Consider the following 10,714-nt stretch of genomic DNA (forward strand, 5'->3'; position numbering starts at 1 on the left):
AGTGAGTTCAGGGACATTGAGGTGGGGGGAAAGGTACTAGATTGGCCTTGTTTTTAGGTACAGACTAAATTGAAACTACAACCCTGGCCTGCTCCATCGAGGGCCTCAGACCCACCTACCCCAGACTTTCTTGGTGGCTGCCTCCCAGCAAGTTGTACAATCCCAAGTCTCCTATAGCCCCTGAGAGATCTCCATAGTCACACAAAGCCGGGTTCAAATCCTGTGCTATCCTCTGACCGTGTGGCTTTGGCAAGCACCTTCTTCTTGGCCTATAAAATGAGGCCAGTAAGACCCTGTGCTCATATGGGGAATACATGAGATAAGTGCAGGCCTGGAGGGGCCCAGGATAGCTGTCAGCTGTGTTGGGAAGTTTGGGTATACGGCTGCTCCTGCCCCACACGCCAGCCAAGGTGTGGCCGGATAATGGGCTGGGCGGCCGAATCTGTGCTGACCTCATCATCTTCCGCTGGGGTCCCACAGGGCCGCCTGTCTTGATCGGGAGAGGGTCTCTTCGCCTATCCTCTTCCTCCAGGCCTCCTTCCTGCTTCCCTGAGCTGAGGCTGGGCCCTTCCGTCCAGGCGCTCATCAATTGCACCCGAGGTGCTAAGCATCCGGCTGGCCTTCTCAGGCCATGACTCACTTCCTGTTTCCTGGAGTTGGAAATAGCTTCTCCTGGATGCTGGGCAGGTGCTGGGGGGCTCCCTCTCCAGACAGCTGCTCAATGTCTCCACCATCATGCCCCATCCAGGCCTGTGCATCTAACACTGATTACCGAGTCTGTGTTCTGTTGGATACAGAGCCAGCCTGAGAATCCACTTGTTGCTCATTTAGGGATGTAGGAACACCCACTCAGGGGTCTGGCCCTAGGGCAGCAGCAGTGAACAGGAGAGAAGAGGACCTGCCCGCAAGGCATCTGCATACATTCACCAAATAATCACATAACGAGTGTGCCCAGAAGACTGTGCAGGGAGGGTGCAAGGGTGTCTGACCACGGAGCTGAGCCAGGAAGTAAGAGGGACAGAAGTAAGAAGGACAGCTAATTAGGTGATGGGACCAGGGGTGCATGACCACCTGGAGTGGGGCCATCAGCCACACGGGACCGTGGGTCAAGAAAAAGGCTTTATTCCAAGAGCTTTTGCAGGGTTTCAAGTTGGGGGAAAAAAAAAAAAAACCAGCATGTACAGATTTGCAATTTGAAAATATCCCTCAGGCTGCTTCATAAAGAAATGATTCAGGAACGGCAGGGCGAGGGCTGGAGAAGAGGGAGTAGGAAGCGTCCAGGCAGGAAGAAGTGGGGCTCAGACCAGTATGGTAGTCTCAGAATGATGGCGGATGATTAGGGGGTGATTTCTAGGCAGGAAGGAGGGACAGGGCATCTAGGCGCCTTCTGGGTTCTGCCTTGAGCACACTGCAGGGGGACCTGGGATTGAGTCCAGGCTCTGCCACTCGTTCTTTGTGGCAAGTCACTGAACTTCACCATGCTTCACCCATTTCGCAGATGGGGAAATGACCTGGGAAAGAGAAGGGCTCTGTCCAAGGTTCCACAGTTGGGAAGCAGTGAAGCAGGATGCGAATCAGTATCCTTCTGGCCCCATAGCTTCCCATGCTTCAGGGGGGCCCTTGAAGTATACCCCACCCCTCCTCTGGCCCGGGGCTGGTGGAATGCACAGTTTCCCTGTGAATTTCAACCCAGCCAAGCCATGCCCTCATAGAAAATGGTGTGTTTTAGACACATAAACCCTCCCCAGGCCAAGGCAGGGACTGCTGACCTTCCCTAACAGGTGGGGACATCCACAAAAGACAGGGACGAGGTAGGAGGGGAAGGTCAAAGTTGCTCTGGAGCTGTATGGAATGGATACATTCGTTCATCTCCTCTCCCATTAATTCATTCATTCACCCTTGTAAGTCTGCTTGGAGTCCAACCTTTTGCCTGGTAGTACAGAGGACACAGGTATGCCCCCAATAAAAACCAGCTCCTGAGAGGCCTCCTGGCTGGTGGGGAAGCCAGAGCAAGACTCATCGTCACCTGGTGTGGGTGCTCGGATGGTGGCATTATGGAGTGCCATGAGAATCCAGGGGAAGAGATCTAACCCAGCTTAAGAGGTCTGGGAAGGCTACCTCAAAGAAGAGAGACCGGAGCCAAGTCCTGGAGACGTAGCCAGGGCACAGAGGAGGGAGAGGAGTTCAGCTTTGTGGTGGGACTTAATCTACACACCAGGGACTTGGGGACTTCTGGGTCTTTGGGACGCCGGTTCTAAATAGCCATGAGGAAATCTGGGGAGAAGTACAATCAAAGGACAGCAGCTCATTCTGTGGTCAGTGAAGTAAGATGAGGGATGGCGTCACCCAAAAGTCCCTAAAGAACCAATTCCAAGTTCCTCAACAGAGGGGACTTTGGCCAGGCTGAGAAATTGCTCAGATTGGGCTGCCCAAGATTAAGGACTGGATAATCTAAAGCCAGAGGCAGGACCATCCAAGATCAGAGGCTGGACCACTCAAGATCAGAGGCTAGACCATTCAAGGTCAGAGGCTAACCATGCAAGGCCAGGCCAATCTCTACAAAGGCGAGATCGGGATATTTACAGTTGATCATTAAAGTCATGGAATTTCATGAAGAAACCCTCTACTAGCCCAGTAGGACCAGGACCAATGGCCTTGACAGAGAATGTCTTGATGGCCTCTAAGGGCCCAAGTCCCCAGAGTGAACTAAAGACTGTGGGCCCATGGCAGTCCTCGTATACATCACCTCACATCAACCTGTTACATGTTCAGAGCTTTGCTTGTACATTCATCCCCCACATGTAACCAGATCCCCATCTGTGTACACATGACCCTGACATGCACTCCACACACGTGAACACACAGTCACACTTCTGCTGACATGCACATCTCCTCACATCCGTGCCAATCTTCCCCGACCCCGACCACCCCACATGCACACACACCAGGAACAATCCCCAGACAGGGGCTCCTACAGGCTGCTGCTTTGGGGAAAGCTCATTACCAGGGCGGCCCCATGGGGCCCCTCATGGCTCTTTCCTGGCAGCTGGGAGGTGGGCCAGCAAGCTCGGCCCTACCCTCCCTGGCAGCTGTCTGTGAGAAGGCACTGCTCCTTCAGTCTGGGGTGGTGTGCTCCCCACTCTGGAGTGTGCACAGAGGGTAGAGAGTCTGTGTGGCAGGCTGTGGAGTGAAGTCTACACACAGTGACCAAACTTAACACCTCCAAAGCAAGTTCTAGATTCACCAATCTGCTTGTCTCCCAGTGCTCTGTGACTCAGATAGAGGCCCCCCAGGTCGGTGAAGCCCAAGACCTAGGAACTCCCCATTTGGAGCCTCCCTCTCCTCACCCCCACCCCACATCCAACCTCTCAGTCCTGGTGAGCCCACCTTCTAAATAGCCCTTGGGCCATCTTCTCCCTCCTCTGCCACCACCTGTCCAGGCCCATGTCATCACCTGCCTGGATGGACATCTGCAGAAGTCCCCTCCCCGCCACCGCCCCCTCCCTGGCCCTGGCTTCCCTCAGTCCATTCTTATCCTGCCCTTTCCTTCTGAAGGCCATTTACAGTGTCCTGAGCTCACGGCATGGTCAGAGGGCTCTCCCTGGTTCTGCTCTGCCCTCTTCTTAGCATCTCGGCTGAAGGGTCACTGCCTCAGGGAATCCCTTGCTAAACCCAAGATGGGCTCGAGTTCCCCTGTGAGAAACTCTCCTTGAACCACCTGGCATTGCCCCTTCATAGGAGCAGTGGCCCTTTGCAGTTATGGAATTATTTGAGTTTATTTGATTAAAGACTGTCTCCCTCATGAGGCTGGGCTAAGGACAGGGACCACACCTGTGGGGTCTTCATAACATCCCCAGTGCCTGGCACATAGTAGGGGCTTAGCCAATGGTTATTGAATGAATGAATGAATGAATGAATGAATGATTTTGTTCTAGTGTTTTAGTCCACCCAGGGTTTTGCCTGGAGGGGAGCAGGGCCCTCAAAATTGCAACAAGAATCAGGTATGAGGAGGTCACCTTGAGGGCCAGTGGGTCTCCCAAGCTGAAACAGCACGGCGGCCTGATGTGTCCTGGTCTTGTGAAGGTGGGTAGTCAGTGTGGCTCCATGGGCCAAAGGGGATCAAGGAGGTAGCTTTGGCAGATTCTGTCTGGCACTGCCCAGGTAGGGGAGTCTCTAGCATCCAACATGACCATCCTATCTATTTGGCAATGTCCTGGTATGGTGATACATTCATCCATCCCAATATTTATGGGTAGTGACTACACGTCCCACTCTGGAAGTCCTTTGGGGAAGACATATGGATTCATACTGTGTGGTAGGTTATTTGATAGGAGAGCTTCTAATACTGTTGCAGGGCTCAAGGGAGACTTCTTAGAAGAAGGGCCATTTAGACTGGGCTTTGAGAGATGCCTAGGAGTTCACTAGAAAAGACTTTCTAAAGGAGGTGACATTTGGGCTGGGTCTTGAGGGATGCATTCAAGTTTATCAAGAAAACAAGAGAGGAAACATCTCTGGACACGGGGTTCTCTTTAGAGACTTGGGCAGGATATAGGGCCAGTAAGACCTAGGCCCTGCTCATCCACGTCAGCCTCTCACATACGCCCTGAATGGGAGAGAGCGTCTCAGCTGCCCTGTCCGAGAATGGCAAGGATTAACCCATGTGTGTGCGTAGCACTTAGCAAGTGCTCAGCCAGAGTGGGCCATGCCTAGGGCAGGACTTCTCTCTTTTGGACCTCCCGCTTGCATACCTTCAATGACAGGCACTCACTGCTTTGCAGTGCAGTCCTTTCTCTTTTCAGATCCAGCAGTGTTTTTAGAAGACAAGCATCCAGGCCAACCAAGTGGCGAGGTTTGAGGGCAGGGGGAAGGGAGAGGGGCCCAGTGGGGTAGCAGGCTTGCCTGTTTTCAGCCCATAGCTGCCTGATCATCAGCAGCTCTGACGCTTCCAGAAATGCTTTCATTCCTGCCACAGTCTCCCGGGGAGCATCAAAGGTGGGAAAAACATACTCAGAAGTTTATCAGGGCATAAAAGAGGTCAGGTTTTTGCAAGGATTGGCTGGGGAGTGTCTAGGGCACTGTGGGTATTCAGCCCACGTGACTCCCTCTCCTCCTCAGCTCAAGGCTTTCCTGCCTTCCTGTGGCTCCTGTCATCATCGGAGGACACATTCATGGAGCACCTACTGTCTGCTCAGGGGTCGCCTGCCCCCAGCTGGCCCCGGGTGCTGTCCCTTGGAGATGGCGGCAGCCTGGGAATGTGGGTGGGGGCCCCCCGGGGCGGTGGCTGCTGGACAGAGGCTTCAGTGTGGAGCTGCCGGGGTCCTTTCCCCGGCCCAGACCCATGACTGGATGTCTGAGAATGCTGCCCATTATCCGACTCACAGAGCACAAAGGGGCCACGCGGGGGCTCAGCAGGCCAGGCGCCCGGGATGGGTGCACGGGGGCTCTAAGTCCCCACCACAGAGAGCAAGGATGTGCCCATAGTCTAGAGGAAGGCTGTCACACGCAGGAATGAGAACCATTTCCTCCAGCCCCACTGAGACAAAGACAGAAATGACCAGAGGGCTTGTTCCCTCAGGCAAGGGCAGGCCACCCCTCCTAAGCCCTGAAACCAGAACTAGTGGGCCACTACCCCGCTCCCATGCTGGTGAGTATCTAACAAAGGTAGGGGAGGGAAGACTCCAGAACTCTAGAGGGGGCCAAAACCCACTAGTGTCCTCATGTGTCTACAGTGGGGAAACACCAACATAGCCTGCCAGCAGCACCAATTGTCTGTTATTAAACACATTAGCGTGATGGGTGCTGTGTCTCCTGTGAGCACTGCCACTCAAGGGTCAGCCCAGCACCTCGTGGGCCGCTCAGTGAGACACAGTGGCAGTGACAGAAGATCCGGTGTGGAGGAGCGAGGTGGGCTAGAAAGGGATTAGGGGCCACTTTGGGCCACATATGTGCTATGTGACCTTGGGCAGGCCTCTAGGCCTCTCTGAGCTTTGGTGTCCATATTTATGAGAAGAGAGGAAGGAGACCCCGTGGAAGATTAATTAAACGAGGTGATCTTGTGCATCAGAACCCTTAATGGAGCTGGCACCCACAATGCGCCTCAGTGGCAGTGGCCATGAGGATGATATTATTATTGGGGCCGGGGACTCTCCTGAGTGGGGTACAGATGATCAATTTGAGGAATCTAGGGGAGAGGAGCCCCATGTTTCAGAGCTGGAAAGTCAATGGGTAGCACATTTCCTGACATGCTTGGCCCTGTGACACATGTATGTTTTTCCATCCTCATAGCAGCCTTGTGAGATGGATTATATTTCCCTTTTCTAGAAAAGGAAACTGAGGCTCAAAGAGAGGTGGAGCCACCAAGGCCACACAGGTGGATAGGGGCAGAGCTGGGCCTGGAACTCAGGTCTCAGCTCCAAAGCAAAGGGTAGAGGGACATCGTGGCCAAGAGCAAGGTTTGGAGGCTGATGAATTGTGTCCCTGTAGGCAAGTGGTGGCACTTCCCCGACCCTCAGTGTCCCCATCTGTAAAATGGGGCTGACAAAACCCACCTCTCAGGCTGCTCCCAGGAGAGAACAAGTTGGAGAAAGCCCCATGAAAGCCTCCGTGATGGCTCCTGGCGCTGTCGAGTCTCAGGCTGGGGGTGTTCCTGTCACCAAGGCGGTTCTCAGAGCAGTCGGCATGTCAGGAACATTTCCTGCAGGGAAAGCATTCTCTGAGGCCAGGCCCAAGGGACAGGAGGGCAGAAGCCCCCTCCTCCCAGTGCAGCCCTGGCCCCACTGTTATTTTTTCCAATTGTAGAAGACAAACATTTCCTTCTCACAGCTCTGCTCTGGGCAGCCTGTGAGAGCTGAGGATGGACAGGGCAGGATGGGGAGCCCCCGCCCAGGCACGGTGAAAGGCCTGGGCTTGCCTTCTCTGGGCCAGCCTGGCCACTGACCCCTCAGTGCCCAGGCAAGGACCTGCCCAGTCTGAGCCACCGTGTCTCCATCTACAAAGGCACTAGAGTAGATCAGTGTTTCCCAACATTCAGGTGTTTTGTACCACCTGGATTATGACCTGCTTCATATTTGTCTTTAAATTAACTTACATTTTATTTTCTTCCCCTCTTTAATTCCCTCCCCCCGCCACTTTCACACCTGACCTATGGATGTTGCCGTCTTCCTTTAAGGACCGGATCTCTGAAGGGGGGGCGCCTCCTCCCCACATGCGTTCGCAGCATGCACCCGGGGCTGGGGCCTGGAGCACCAGCACCCGGGGTATGGTCCGTGGCTCCACCTGGGGTGTGAACCCAAGACTTTCTGTGTGTAAAGCAGACGTGCTAACCACTATACTATGGAACCACCCCCAAATTAACTTACATTTTTAAAACTTCAATAAATGCATTTATTAAACAAGCTTTACATCAGTATTGTACCTGGAAAACCAGTATCACTTGAAAAAAACAGAAAATAATTGCAAATATTATTTAAAAAGCAAGGAGCTATAAGTAAATTCCAGAATGCTGATGTCAACAGTATTGAGCTTGAGACCTTCTATTAAAAATGGACAATGACAAATGTTAGAGAGGCATTGAAGATACATTAGTTCCAAATGAAGATCTTTTCCTTGATATAATCAGAAGGCTTGAACAAAAACTGAAAAGGGCCCGAGTCACAATGTAACTCGGAGTTACCTAGTAGTTAATCCAGGGTTGGTTAATCTGAGTTAGTTAATTCAGAGTTAGCTAATACTTGGTGCCACCTAACCCCACCTCGCAGGTACTGTACATTTCCCCTTGAATTTTCCCTCTTAAATCCCTTCTGGGAGGACACCCCGTTGCATTTAGCAAGGCCAGGGAAGATATAGGTTCGTTTGTTCATTCCTTCTTTCCTTGATTCAGCCAAGAGTTATCAGCACCTCCTCTGCCCAGCCAAGAGTATAGGGTGTCTGCCACCATGACCCATCCTGGCCTGTAAAAGTTCCCAGCTAATGGGCAGAGAGGAGAAAGCAAAGGATCTGGAGACAGATCTGGGTTTAAATCCTCTCTCTGCTAATAATGTTCCTTAGTTTCTCCATCTGTGAAATCGGTTCAATGATCCCAGCTTTTGTCAGTCGGCTGTGAGGATAGCATGAGATTATGCAGAGCACTGCTGGACTCTGCTAGCTGCCGTGGGACTCATGACAGGAAGTGGGACCCTCGCGGGCCATCGCTCAGTGCAAGGGGAGAAAAACTGGTGTTTGCCCAGGTCCTATGATGTGCCCAGCACTGTTTTCTCATACATATGTTCTTCATCTCTCACAACTTCCTAGGGTCTGGTGTGCTATTATGATTGTCCTCATTTCACAGATGAGGAAGCTGAAACTCAGAGAAAGCAAGTGTCTTGCCCTGGGCCACACAGCACTTCCAGCTTAAGCCAGGACACCTGGACTCTGGCCGAGCCCTCTGCAGTCTAAACTGGCCCTGCCTTTCCTGAGCCCGGGCTGGCCCCTGAGTTCCAGTGCTCAGCTTGGCAGGTAGTTTTGTGTCCAAAGTGCTCAGAACCATCTTCCACTGTGCACCAGGCTCAGCTTCCAGAACACAGCATTATCCTCCGGGCTCAGTGGGGGGAGCTGCAGGATGTGGCAAGATGAGTTGGAGACAGGAAGGAACTAGGAGGGGTATGAGAGGGAGAGAGGGGTGGGGGACAGGGAGGAAAACAGAGAGACAGACAGAGATAGATAGACAGATACACAAAGAGACACACAGTGGAAGGAGAGGGGGGTGAGAAGAGACTGAGAGAGAGACAAAGAGGGAGAGAAACTGGGAGGAACAAGAAGACAGAAACAGAGATGGGGCAGGGAACGCTAGAGAAAGATAAGACTGAAGGGAAACAGACGGACTAATGAGGGAGGGCTCAGATGTGGGGCGGGGTAAGGTACATTGGGATAGGCAGCCTCCTGTGTCTGTGCTGGGCTCCCCAGTCTGCTCACACAGGAGATACAACATGAGCCCTCCCTACCAGGGGATGAAGGTAGGGACACCATTCCTACTGGGCTGTCCCCTGAATGGCTTTGAGCCCAGGGGGATGGGGTGCCAGAACCAGAGCCTCCAGTTTCCTGCACCTGAACACTTCTGGCCATCAAAGCAGTGACCAGACCTGGGGATGGTGGAAGTGGGGGAGGGGGTGGTTAGAGGCTGGGTGGAAAAGGCAGGCATGATGGGCCAATGCTGATGGGCAAATGATGACGGCAGGAAGGTGCGGGTGCTGGGCAAGGGAAGTGAGAGACTGCTGTAGACCTGGCTTTTACCATGGGGCACATAGAAATCCTCTGTTCTTCCTTCCTGGCCAAGTAGGAACAAGTGAGGTGAGGCCAGGCCACCCTCGGAGCAAAGGCCACAGGAAACCGTGTGTCAGCCAGGGGTCTAATGGTACCCTCCTTCCCTCCTGCATTCTGACAGACTAGAGTTGGCCTGGGGCTGGGTTGGGGTGATTTCAAAGATGACAGATTTGGCTTTCAAACACTGTAGTTCTGCTCCTTGTAAGTTATGCCTCTTCTGGGGCCCTTCACCTCTGGGGCCTCAGGTTTTATATCTATAAGGTGGAATCATAACAGTACCAGCCTCAGAGGGCAGCTGTGAGAAGGAAGTGAGTCAATTCACGTAAAGCACTTGGCACAGAGCTTGGCACAGAATGAATCCTGTTTGAGCACCCACCATGGCCAGATGCTATGGAGGCTCCGTATATGAGACTTTGGAATAACCATTGCCTACCTCCCACCCCCAGCGCCTATCTGCTCCTTTCAGGTGAAAGAAGTAATCCAGTGCCAGCTCACGTTACTGATTTTTCATTAAATCTGAGAGGATTTTAGGTCCTTCCAGAGTCCCCTAGAAGGGGAAATGTCTCCAGGTAAGATGCGGTTAGGGGGCAGGACAGCAGGAGCCCACGGGTTTGGGTCTCCACAGGAGGCCTCTGGGGGCCACTCATCCCCTCAGGACTAAGGCCTCACTCTAGGTGTGGCCAGTCTAACCCTCCTCACAGCCTGGCACATGCCTAAATAGCTCTCTCCATTTTCCTGATTTATATGTCTGATGCTTAAGCTCTGTTCCTCTGTCCCACCGCTTATAAAATTCCTTGTAATGAGGCTGAGGTTTCGGGGGACAGATCATGGAGACTGAGGGGGTGGTGCCCGGGGCTGGGGGCCTAAGTCCTGGACAGTGCCTGCAAAAGGAGTAAAATGAGAGACTGAGTGTGCGATGGGGAGAGGGCGGGCTGTGGACGAGGAAGGCAGAGAGGGAGTGAAGGGCAGACAAATAGAGGAGACGGGGGTCCGAGGGTTGGAAGAAACACAGGGTTCGACGGGGAGGGGGCCGAGGGAGCTACGGAGAGGGAGAGCGAGCCAGGGACAGAAAAACGGGACAGAGAATGAGACGGGAGAAATGGGAAGGAGAACCAGAGACTGAGAAAGAGACAACACACACGGGGAGGGGAGTGGGGGGTGACAGAGGCAGGGAGGCACGGAGAAAGAGACGGGGTGGGGGGAGGGAGAAGAAAGGAAGGAAGGAAAACAGAAAACCAGCCCGAGAGACACGGGCCGAACGGCCAGGAGGGAGAAAGAGGAACAAGCGACCGAGGCGGAGGCGGCGCCGAAAAGAGGGAGCCGCGGGCCACGGACGTCGCGCGGGAGGGTCCTGGAAGGCGCGGGGCGGCGGGACCCGCAGACGGCGGAGCGAGGGCCGGGCGTCTGGAGGGCAGGG

The sequence above is a fragment of the Pteropus vampyrus genome, unplaced genomic scaffold (genome assembly GCF_000151845.1).
Source record: "Pteropus vampyrus isolate Shadow unplaced genomic scaffold, Pvam_2.0 Scaffold171, whole genome shotgun sequence".
In the NCBI taxonomy this organism is placed as follows: Eukaryota; Metazoa; Chordata; class Mammalia; order Chiroptera; family Pteropodidae; genus Pteropus; species Pteropus vampyrus.